Consider the following 13,680-nt stretch of genomic DNA (forward strand, 5'->3'; position numbering starts at 1 on the left):
ATGTCGCTATTCCGTCCAGATCGAAGCCATTTGATAGTTGCTTCTAATATGACAGGAAAGATTATTTTCACGTTATATACGTGTATATAAAAAATTAGTGTTTAAAATATAAAAAAATGTACGAAATATTCTTTAAAAAGCAGTAACACTACTGAGTACATCACCAGAAAATTAAAAATCATAAGTTTCCTTTTTGATATTGACCATCAAACTGAAATGTTCAACTCAATTGAGTCTATTGAAGAGCTTGAGACTGTTTCCCAATCACAACCAAACTATGGCCCGTTTCTCAGCAATCAAAAACTAAAAAAAACCAATGTATCCACTGTCATACTTTAAAAAGTAAACGAAGGAGACATTTTTATTCAACTTTTAATACATTAAACTGAAAATTGTTGGTTCTAACGTCCTAAAGTCCCCAGAACGGAAGAATGTGAGGACTACAGGCTCATTTGAATGTTTTGTCGGTGTATTTAGTGGCAAAATCGCACATCCAACCTTGCCAAAGGCTAGACCCTCACTGATCTTAATAAAATTCTCTAGATGACAAATGTGATTTCCTGTTTAACTCCAACACGTTGATCCATGCACATTTGTTTAGACGGTATAAAAATATTTAGAATGGTCTAGTAAGAGATAAAGATGACTTTTTTTAGAAACTTTTATATAAAATCTCACAAATAGGAAGTGCGAGGGAAATTATTGTGGTAGGAGACCTAAAAAAAGTTAAAAATAATATAGTTGGCTAATTCGAAGAAAAAATTTTAAATGACCAAGGAGACAGGATAATTGACATATGTGACCAAAACAACTTACGAATCCTAAATGGTTTTTGTCATTATCGAGACATACATAAATTTAGCTGGGCACAACAAAAAAGGCAACCAAGAAAAAAGAAGACGCTCAGGAGCAAAAAAAATAAATCTGGAAGTTGGGTGTAACTTGGAAACCTTTAACAACGAAAGCTCAAAAATACTGTACAACAAACGACTAGATGGAAAACTGATATGCGAAAACTTTGATAGTGTAGAGGGCCAATACAATTATATAAAAAATTTTTCAAGGTTGGAGCAGAAGAAGTGTTAGGGAAGTATAAAAAGACAGCACAAAGAAATAAATACAACACATTTCTGAACAAAAAAACGGATCAAAGTAAACACGAATACCAACCTGCTGAGCAATAACTAAACAAAAACGAATGCTATGAGAAAAATTGCTCCAGAATTAACACTTACCTGGAAGGTAACAGAAGTACCGAAGTCTAAAAAGTACTTAAATTTATTCGAAAAAAAAAAAGTCAAAATATATCATCTCTCCCATTAGCCTACGTGAATGGGATAAAAAACTACTGACGGAGGAAAAGAATAAGTGCCCGAACTACTGAAATACAGAATCGACAAACTATACAGTCAGTTAGCGATACGTCTGTGAAAGCTTTAAGCTTTTATGAATGCATAGACAGATGTTACTTACTGTAAGCACGCGTAAGGTGAGCTAATATAGGCATTATATAAACTTACAACTAAACATAGTGAATAATTAACCGCTTTTATCTTATACATCGATCTACTCTCTAAGTTTAAGGTTGAAATTAAGTCTTAATCAATATTTTACTGCACAATTTTAAATATTCAAAGAAATGCGGAAAAATAAAGGCTGAGCCCGCCGTTCTTCATTTATACCTAACGCCGAGAATAAAGTGCCGTCATCAAGATTGTCACATTCGCTGAAATATGTTACGGAGACACTACATCTTGCAGATAGAACGTGGATAAAAAGTGGAATAATACGACGAGATCTGCGGCCAGACAGTTATTTATTGGTCATCTGATAGTGCCTGATAGTTATTCGCTAGCGATAAGCTATGATTCTCACAAATAAAAGTTTTGCTCCTTTTTTCCACGGGAATGGAAAGATATTAGTTTAAATGGAGCGCCGCGATGAAAGAAAACGTTGGGCGATGACCAAATTTTCCTGGGGCTTGTTCGATTTGGAAATATGATAAACGTTTGCTCTATTAAAAAAAAAGATGCAGAAACATTTTTATTTTTAAAGAGAGAATTTATGACAGAAATAAGAAGAAAGACTTTTTTTCTCTATAGGAAATGGCATGATTCGTATATAGTTTTGTACTTCACTATTTATCCAGTTATTAGTCTGCTAGAATAATTATATTTAACCTACAACAAAATATGACTCATGTTGATTGAGACTGGCTGATGACAATTGTCCAAGCCAAGAGAGAGAAAAAAAACAAAAACAAAATATGCACCAATAGTTTCTAAAGTAACTAAGGTCTTCTTTCTTCTTCTTCAGGTTCCTTCTCCTATCGGCGGTTGGAAATCATCATCGCTATTTTAATTATATTGGCCGCGCTTCTGAATAATTCTAATGAGCTGCAACCGAACCACTCTCTCAAATTTCTTAGCCAGGATATTTCGCGTCGTCCTGGGTTTCTCTTGCCTTGTATCTTCCCTTGCATAATTAATCTAAGTAATACGTACTTCTCGTCCCTCATTATATGACCCAGATATTAAATCTTTCTAATTTTAACAGTTTTTATGACTTCACATTCTTTCTTCATTCTGAATGAATGTGAAGGTCTTCATTAGTATTTTTAATTTTGTATTTTAAATAAATATGTTTTTGGAATCATCGGAAAAGTTTAATAGCCAATTTAAAAATGACTTAAATGGAAAACAAATAAATGAAAAATTTATATTTTTATTTCAACTATCTGGAGTACAAAATGCAAAAACCTATCCAAGCGCAGATGCAGATACGGATCATAATCTATTACTAGCAAACGTCAACATTAAACTCAGGACACCGGAGAAAAAAGTTAAAACCACCAAAATTAACATCAAAAACCTAAAAGACGACAACTGCCAACAGCAACTAACGCAGAGATAAATAAATTAACTGAAGGAAGCGTTGAATGGGCAGATATGAAAAAAGCCATACTAAAAGCGGGAAAGGAGGTCCTAGGCGAAGAAGAGAAAATAACTAAAAAAGACTGGATGACACCGGAAATAGTTGAGCTAATAACTGAAAAAAGAAAATACAAAAATAAAGATGAAAATAAATATAAAACCATCAAGAATAAAATCAAATATGAAATCAGAAAGGCTAAGGAGGAATGGATGAACAAAGAATGCCAGGAATTGGAAGAACTCAGCAACAAACATGACACCTCAAACTTACATAAAAAAAATGAAAAAACTTACAGGCAACACCAGACAAAGAAGAACACTCATAACAAGAGATAATAATGGAGAAATACTTACTGAAGAGAGCAAAATAAAGGAAGTATGGGAACAATATATAATCCATCTTTTCCATGACGAGAGAGAAAATGAATAAGATATAGGTGAAGAAAAACAATACCTACAAATTTGACCCTCAGAAGTAAAGAATGCCCTACAGAATGCAAAACAAGGAAAAGCACCGGGTCCTGATCAAATTCCAGTTGAACTGTTAAAAGCCTTAGATGACGGTAATATAAAGAGACTCACCCGAATTCTCAACCACATATATGTAGAGGGCAACATCCCGGAAGAATGGCTTGAATCGATATTTTTACCTCTACCAAAAAACAACAATCCCAAATCATGTAATGACTATAGATTAATAAGCCTAATGTGCCACCCTTTAAAGATTCTCTTGAAAATTGCTCAAAACCGAATTTATAAGAAATGTGAGGAGCAGATAGATGAAACTCAGTTTGGCTTCAGAGGAGGCATGGGTACAAGAGAGGCATTATTTGCGTTGACGGTACTCTTGCAGAAATGTCGGGAATATAACAAGAGTGTATGTATGCTTCATAGACTTTAGGAAGGCCTTTGACCGAGTGCAGCATATGAAGTTAATAGATGAATTAAAAAACATCAATTTAGACAAAAAAGACATTGAGTTTATTAAGGCTATATACTGGAACCAGAAAGCAGCAGTAAAGGTGAACGATATAGAAACAAATAATATACCGATTGCGAGAGGGGTTAGGCAAGGATGCGTCTTGTCTCCGACGCTTTTCAACGTGTACTCACAGGTCATATTCAGAAAAGCCTTATGGGAAAGAAAAGAGGGAATAAGAATTGGTGGAGAAATCATAAACACCATGCGATTTGCAGATGACATGGTAATTATGGCTGAGAGTATAGAATATCTACAAACTTTACTAGATGCAATAAATAGTGAATGCATTCAAATGGGACTTGACATCAACACAGATAAGACCAAATTTATGATAGTATCAAGGAGTCCAATAAATAATGAACAACTAACTCTTGGTGGACAGCAAATAGAGAGAGTGGCAAAATATAAATATCTGGGAGCTTACATCAACACAGAATTAGATCCAGACCAAGAGATCCGGGTACGAATCGAAATGGCAAGGGCAGCGTTCTTAAAATTCAAACAATTGTTCTGTGACAAAAATCTGAATATTGCGCTGAGACTGAGGTTTGTTGAATGTTACGTCTGGTCGCAACTATTGTACGGGGTAGAAACATGGACACTAAAAGCGCAAATAGTTAAAAAGATTGAAGCCTTTGAACTTTGGATATACCGGAGAATGTTGAGAATCTCATGGACTGCCAGGGTCACCAATGAGGAAGTGCTGAGAAGAATGGGTCGAGATAAAAAATTGTTGAGAACGATAAAAGTACGCAAGGCTGCATACCTTGGACACATACTAAGAAATAATAAATATAACATTCTGCAGGTCATCATGCAGGGTAGAGTCGATGGCAAAAAGGGAATAGGTAGAAAGAGGAAGTCATGGCTGCGAAATATTCGAGACTGGACAAACATGACTGTAAACGAATTATTCCACGTTGCAAAAGACAGAGAAGCTTTTAAAAATGTGGTCGCCAACCTCCGTTAATGGGGACGGCATAGGAAGAAGAAGATTAGTAGGAAGGTAATGTAAGTGCATTTCTTTTATTTCGTGCTATTAAGTGCCACACACTTTTAATCCACTTAGATCTCTGTATATAAGTTTAATCCGTTAAATTTTGACAGCTTTAACGACAACAACTGGATAATTAAAACACTCCCAATCTTTTTATTGCCGAAATCTCAACGTTTCATATTTTCCCGTTATGGCTCTACCGTTTCGTCCAGATCGGTCGTTGTCGAGGGCCTTGAGACAAAGTGTGTATTTTATGTTGTTGCACAACGGAAGGAAGCATTTTTCATCTTTATATCGCTCTGTGTATGTGTTCCGTATGGTTCAATAATTGATATTGCCGTGTTCTCTAAAAGTTATTGTTGTTTACATTTCGAACGCGACGGTCATATTATGAGATTCCGTCAACAACTCCATTGTTGGGATATAAATCGGGAAGGGATGGTCTTTAGGAGTTCTTTATTATACTTGAAGGAATAAGATTTATTTTCGAAACGGGAATAATAGACATTGTATGATTTATGTGAGCAGACATGGCATTACGAGTTTTATGGGGCAAAAAATAAGATTATAATAAAAATGAAGGATTTGACGAAAACGATTTTTTTGCGCCCTTGATCACTCTAAAAGTAAAGTTTGTATTATTTAGTAATATTGTTTGTATATTTACATTTTTTTATTTACACTATACAAAGTACTGCTTAACTAGAATAGACTAATTAGACTAAAACCTAAAACTAGAAACAGCGCTGTCGTATATAATGACAAACAGAAATCAAATGTCCAAATTGAATTATTGTTACGGTTTTTATCTTCGTATTTAGCTGAATGTAGATTTAGTGCTGCAAGTGATTAATGGTAAAAAAAGAAATTCGTGTTTGAGAAAGATCTCACTAAATTAAAATAATAAATTAATATAGACAAATCTTTATTCAAATCATTGTGAACTTAAATTTCAGTTTTTCGTTATATACACTCGCGATCATAAAATCCGGATCAACTTGAAAATTTTAAGTTTCTTAAATATTTTTGAATCTGGTGCAGTCATAACCTTTTTTTTAAGCTAAATTATTTTTTATTTGTCATCAATGTTTGTTTTGAAAGAAAAAAAAACGGTTTTTTTATTGTTTTTATTGAAAAAGCAGAAAACAAACCAAATTGTTGAAACAGACATACGAAAGAAAAAATGAAAAATACAGAACGTGGTAAAACATCAGTGGAATTTCAATGACTAATATCGTGTATTGTATCCCCTTATAACCTCTTACAGACGACGGGGCATATTTTCAATTTTTCTCCGGATTACATGTTGAGGTATATTATTCCACTCTCTCACTAACAGATCCTTAAGCTCCTGTGCGTTGTTAGGAGGAGGTGTATGGGTTTGAATATGTTTTTTCAAATCGTCCCAGAGATGTTTGATGGGATTCAGGTCCGGAGATCTAGCTGACCGGGGTAACCTCGTAATTATAACCTCGTCCAAGTATTGCATACTGGTCCTGGCAATGTGCGGTTGCGCGTTGTCCTTCATAAAAACTGAGCCTCCACCAAATGGCATTCTTGGAGCAATGCAAGCTTGTGAAAATCGTTTACCGTTTCTCCTCCAAACTCTAACACATCCATTGGATCCAGTTAGGCAGAAACGGGATTCATCTGAGAATAACACTTTGCTCCAATAATTAATTCCACAATGCGCGTATTGTCGAGCAAAAGCTAGTCGTGCAACTCAATGCGCTCGGCCAAGTGGTGGTCCTGTAGCCATTACCCGAGAAGATAGTCCAGAAGAACGAAGTCTTCTCCTGACTGTTGCAACGCTAACATTGCAATTTCGTACTTCTTGTAGGCAATTTCGATGCATAACCGCAGTTGAGGTCCGGTTTCGTAAAGCCTGAAACACAAGAAAATGGTCATCTCGTGACGTGGTCGTTCTTCTTCGTTCAGAGCCAGGTCTTCTGGTTAGCAAACTCGTCTCCTGAAAGCGTTGAAGTACTCGTTGAACCGTAGAAAGGCTTACGTAAACAGTTCTTGCTACTTGCCGTTGAGTGTGACCGTCTTCCACAAACGCAACAATGCGTGTCGTTTCAACAACACTCAAGACATTTTTGGCAAAAAATAAACAATAATAAACACTAATAATGGCACTAATAAACACTAATGGCGGCAATAATAAACGTTCGTTTGTTGCGTTTGAACAGAAAGTCGAAGGACAAATGAGACATTTAAAATAAGCGGCAGTTACAGGTACCGTTCATTTTAGGAAGTGTACAGTTTTCCGCGAAATCGGCATTATTGGAATTCTTTGTTACAAAGGAAACCGCTAAGCTGACAACAATTCTCAGAAACATGCATTACTTTGTATTTGTGTTATTATTATTTACAATAAAGCTCGTTAAAAATTAAATAACGGCGATTTTCAAGGTGGCCCGGATTTTATGATCGCGAGTGTAGTTTGAAAATTTACTTAATGTTTCGTTAACAATTTTCTAGTGATTTCTTGCTAAAACCTATCATTTAAGTTTCATAACTCAGCAATTCAATTTTTTAGCATTAAAAATGATGTATGTTACAGGAGGGGCATAAAAAATTTAAAAGGGGTAAGGTAAATTATTATGGCACAAAAAAGGTTTGGAAACACTGTTTTAGTTTGACGTATATTAATCTTGGCGATAAATTTCCATTTATTTTTATTTCTAATTTTATTATTTTACCTTTGGTATTACTGGATTAGCAAGCTTCTTTATTATTAAAACAAATGCTGAGTTTTGCCAGGCCTTATCACGCTAACACCTACATAAAGACTATTTTTTAACCCTTTGACGACTGTCGTTATGCTGAAATGACCATCTTTACAAACATTTCTTTTAAACTTGCTCATACCAGTGGGTAAATTGGTTGCCTATATTATATTTTAAGTGTCTAACCAGTTTACAACCGATTTCATTAAATCACATTCACTGGATAACATAATTAGTTAAGCACACATTTGAAGCGGAAGTTTGGTGTTGACACAGCAACATATTATAATTGTTTTCTTCTTTATTCAATTATTATTAATTACAAAAAGTGATATTTTTGAAGTCTTACTGTCTCACTGTCTTTTATGTGGTATTCTGGCATGACCACAGGGCACTTCCTATATGAATTCTGCCAATATTCAAACTCAAAAGTGGAGCTAAAGGCATTTGGAAGATATGTCCCAAAACGAGGTTGACGCCTTTTTGAATGAAATTCCAAGTAACTAGGAGTCAATTGTCTCTGATAATGAAAGCATCTTGGGAGATGAATCGGATGTTGATGTATTTTCACGACCAAATAATAAGGATGTTTTTAATATTGGAAATATAGACATCGTGTTTGAAGACCAAATTAACTATTAACAAAGAGAAATAACCAATGCTCCAGATAATCAAGAATCGGAATCGGATAGTGAAGACGATGTACTGCTAGCAGTACGGCTAGCTAAGCAAGATAACCAGATATTTTGGACCCAATATGAAAGTTATATAACACAAACAAATCAATTTATTGAAACTAAAGGTCCAAACGTTCCAAATTCTACAGATAACCTCACATATGTGTGTTTGGAACTGTTTCCTGAGAATCTATTTCACCTAATTGTATTTCAAACCAATATATATTACGTTCAAAGACATGGAGGAGAAAATGGATATACACCTACCACAGAAGACGAAGTCAAAACATGTCTTAGAGTAAATTTATTAATGGGTATAAATGAAATGCCCAGTTACAGAGATTATTGGTCATCACGTGATGTCAGTTCGGCTATGTCACGTAACAGATTCATTTGGTTACTAGGCAATTTACATCTGGTTAATAATACAGTGCAGTCAAAAAAACTGATCCCAGATTTAACAAACTTTACAAAGTGCGACTTCTCCTTGCCAAACTCACGGAATTGTTTCTTGCAGCACTGAATCCACATGAGTTTCAAGATATTGATGAGCCTATGATATGATTTAAAGATCGAAGCAGTATCCGACAGTACATTTCAATAAACCTATAAAACGTGGCTACAAAGTATAGGTTAGAGCTGAGTTTTACGTGGATTTAAGTGCGAGTTCCAGATATATACCGTTAAGGTGAAAAATTCCAACGAAAAAAACTTAGGTCAACGAGTCATACAGGATCTAAAAAGGGTCTTAGAAAATAAACACCACCGAGTGTTCTTTGACAACTATTTCAACTGTATTGATCTTCAGAGATCTTTATTATAGGACGGAATTTACGCATGTGAAACCGTTCAAAAGCAAAAGAAAGGATTTACCAAAGTTCAAAACTGACAAACAAATAAATCGAGGAGATTCAGATTACCATATTTCAACAGATGGACTATCTGCGTTGGAGTGACTGGATCGCAGAAGTGTGATTCTTTTAGTAAATCATCAAAATCCAGCAACAAATGGAGTTGTAAAGAGAAGACAAATAGACGCTACCCTAAATGAGGTTTCATGTCCACAAATGGTAGTGGTTTACAACTTATATATGGGATATGTTAAAAAATTTGACATGCTAAAAAGTTTTGAGGTAGTAGTAAAGTATGAGGTGAATCGTAAATCACAGAAGTGGTGGCATAGAATCCTTTTTTATTTTGTGGATGCTTGCATCGTAGACTCATTCATTTTATTTCAACTTAGAAGCCAATCCAAAAGTATGTCTTTGAAACAATTCCAGTTATCTGTGTTTAGAGGCCTTATTGGAGCTCCAGAACAATTAAAATGGGGAACATCAGCAGGAAAACCAGTGTGTTAATTCAAAAGGCATACTCCCTCGGAACTGCGCCATCCAAAGTCTTCCCGTAAGCCCCAAAGAACTACTTCTTTGAGATGTGCTAACTGCAGCACGACACCAAATATTAGCAGAACACAATGGAAATGTTTATCTTGCAATATCGGACTTTGTCTCAAACACGACAAAAATTGTTTTGCAACGTTCCATGCAAAACAATAGGAAGAATAGGAAGAAAGAAGTGCTACCTGGTTTTTATTTCTTATTTAATTTTTTGTTACGCTATGTTCCTGCTGGTATCTTGAGAATACCACATCCTGCAGAATAGACTTCAGGATTAGCATTCTTTATTTTAACCGAATTTGTTTTAAGAATATACTAAAATATATAAATTTCACAAAAATCTTGTTGTTTTTTTAATTTAATAAAAATCGGGCTTTAAAGAGTTAAAGCTTTTAAGAACCTCAAAATATACTTTATGCATAATAGTGATCCTTTTAAGTTGAAAACCAGCCACAATAGCAGATCAGGCATAGAATACAGATGCTTACAGGAGTATCCGCCTTCAGACGTACTTATTCAGCTTGTCACAACGACTGTTTTTCATATTTTCTTTACAAAGAACACTTTTAACTGAAATGTAAATTCCACAAAATTTTCTCCGCTAACTGCATTTCAAAATCTCCTCCCCCAACAGATAAAAATAAATATCAGTAGAAACAAAAGCGAATTTCCAAGTAACCGGCTCCGGTAGCGATAAACCTCAACGGTTCTGTGCACGGCGTTTTTATATTTCTTAAAATGGCTGTTTAAAACAATATCAAGAGCCGGCCATAACCATCTGCTGTTAGCAGCATTATGGACCATTGGGGATTCTAACTTTTTAACTCGAAAAGTTAAATGATACGGTGCTCTACAAGAGGTAAATATACACCGGAGAGGTATGAAATACGAATGCCTGACAATTAATTTTTTTAAATGATGATTCTGCTTTTTATAGGCCCAGTAGCGTACTTATTACTAGGGATAAATTTTAAGATCGTTTATGTAGATAGCACAGGAGATGAATTAGACTATATTTCGTTTAAAAAGTAGTAGTACCACAGAGTTGATGGTAAAGCTGATAGACCCTAACATATTTATGTTTATGTCATAAACCAGTGACGAAGAATTTAACTCACGATCACTCGCGTGGTTGATTATCACACGAGTGTTAGATTTAATCTAAGATATAAATTTTGAAATATTTAATATAGAAATGAAATACAGTGAAGAAACATAAACCCAATCCGCAAAATAAGCAAAAGTTTGCATTTTGACCTTTAAAAGTAATCATTACATAAACAAATCCGTATTAAAAAAATGAAACAAATAAAATCGAAGTAAAAAGGACACCCAAAATAAAGAAATAAATCAAAATAAATCAGGATACTCGTCTTCTTGCATAACGTATTTATTGTATGTTCCCGACATACAACTGTAGTTTTTCTTGTATGTTTCTTACAAATAATAGGCTTGGGGTATAACACTGAAAATTTTTAAATCAATTTTGTGGCATTGGACAAAAAGAGCATCTAGGTTTTTGCTAACTACCATCTCATTCCTCGATGGCTAATTCTGTTGGAGATTCTTCACCATCAAGGATATTTTGAATTTTTGGCTTCAAAGAGATTAAAAATATGAAATTCTAGCACGCTTCAGTAAATCAGGTTTCGGTAACTCTATAATTGTCTTCTAGGAACATTATCTCCAGTATTGCTGGTAAAAATAATCCTGGAATCTATTCCTCCAATGTTTAGGATTGAGCCTCCACCTGTTATAAACTTTTGTAACGGAGTATTCAGATTTCATACTATCTACAACGTCTACTGTGCCCGTTGTAAGGTTATAAAATGTAATAACAGGAGGATTATTTTCGTCGCCAGATTCAATATCGATTTCGTTATCATCGGGGAATGTCGATAACATCAAAACATTTTTACCTTGCCTTGATATGATGTTGATTTGAGTTCTTTCCATACGCAAACATACTACTTTTAGGTGTACTAATTTTTGTATCTAACAAAAATGTAGGGATTTCTCGTCTGTTTTTCCTTAGTGTTCCTACCAAGGTCAATCTGTGATTTTAATATAGATTATTCGCTAGCGTAGGAAAATGAAAGGGACCTTCTAAACATCACATAGGAAAAACATCACAAAAAAGAGATCTATATCACAACGGACATGCCCATCAAAAATCCCTCATTTGAAGAAACCCAAAAGGCCTTAAATAAGCTGAAAAATCACAAAGCGCCGAGTATGGACGAGATACCAGCAGAATTTCTGAAATATGGGGGAGACGCACTACATCGCCAAATCCACCAGCTAATAACGCACATATGGTTAGAAGAAAGGATGCCAGCACGATGGAAGGAAAGCATAATAGTGCCCATCCACAAAAAAGGGGACAAAATAAAATGCGCGAATTATAGAGGAATTTCACTCCTAAACACGGCATATAAAATCCTCTCAAACATCATTCTTAGTATACTAATCCCTTATGCTGAAAATGTCCTAGGCGAATATCAAGCCGGTTTTAGGGTAAACAGATCAACAATAGATCAACTATTCACGCTATGACAAGTTCTGGAAAAGAGATGGGAGTATAACAGACCCATACAAAATCTTTTCATAGATTTTCGACAGGCACATGATAGCGTAGAAAGAAGCCAAGTATGGAATGCCATGGCGGAGTTCTCAATACCAAAGAAACTCATTCGGATGACCAAAGTCTGTATGGAGGGTGGAATATCTAAAGTACGTATAAATAATAAACTGTCTGGCAGCTTTGAAATCAACAGTGGACTCAAACAGAGTGATGCGTTATCTCCACTACTTTTTAACCTTGTATTAGAGAAAGCTATGAGGTCGGCCGAAATAAAAACAGAATTGCTATCGGTTCAAGGTCCAAAGCTATTACTCGCATATGCAGATGACATAGATCTCGATGGAAACTCCATCCTATCTACGAAAGATATCTTTAACAAGGTGAAAGGAGCAGCAAGTGAAGTAGGGCTGAAGATTAATGAAGAGAAGACGAAATATATGTGTATAAATAGAACGACACGAAGAGACAGAATAGGACAAAATGTGACGATCATCACCTTCAATTTCGAAAGAGTACAACGTTCTAAGTATCTGGGGGCCGTAATCACAGCTGACAACGATGTAACTGAAGAAATAAAAGACAGAATCCAATCTGCAAACCGCTGTCTATGTCCGAAAAATTTTCGGACCTCACCATGACATCACCACAAACCAGTATAAGATCAGAACCAATATCGAATTAAAAGCACTCTACAATGACGCCGATAATGTTCAAGGAATTAAATCACAGCGACTAAGATAGGCAGGCCACGTGCACATACTGCATAACGAGAGACTTGTAAAGCTGGTATGGGAGGAGATTCCCACAGGCAAAAGGCCACTCGGACGTCCAAGAATGTGATGAAGAGATAACATCCAAGCAGATCTCCGGAAAATGAACATTCCATTTGATCCTAGGTTGATGAAACACCGAACAAATTGGAAAAAAGTTGTACAGTCAGCCAAAACCCACCCAGGGTTGTAGCGCTACGTGATGATGATGATGGTAGGAAAATGAAGTAATTTTCAGTGGATATATTCCTTCCACTTCCACTGACATAGTTGAGAAGACACTTTACGATACTTGCCGCATTGTTAGGTTAGTGAAAAAATGATTCTGTAGTTTTCCAGCATATATCTCTAAATTGTGGGTATAAAACGTTCTTGCATCTACTGCTGCATATAGTTTGACACCATATTAAGCGGGTTTATTAGCAATATTATATTGCCTAAATTAATAACATTCTCTAAACGCCTCTAAAATTTCATTCAAGGTGATGTATACCCCAAAGGAGTAGTCCTGGATATATTTTTCAACAAAATGATTAAACATATAGTGCGCTGGTACCAGATTATCTTTTATTCTTTTCTGTCTGATTGCGTTATACTAAAATCGACTA

This window comes from Diabrotica undecimpunctata, chromosome 6 (genome assembly GCF_040954645.1).
Source record: "Diabrotica undecimpunctata isolate CICGRU chromosome 6, icDiaUnde3, whole genome shotgun sequence".
Lineage (NCBI taxonomy): Eukaryota > Metazoa > Arthropoda > Insecta > Coleoptera > Chrysomelidae > Diabrotica > Diabrotica undecimpunctata.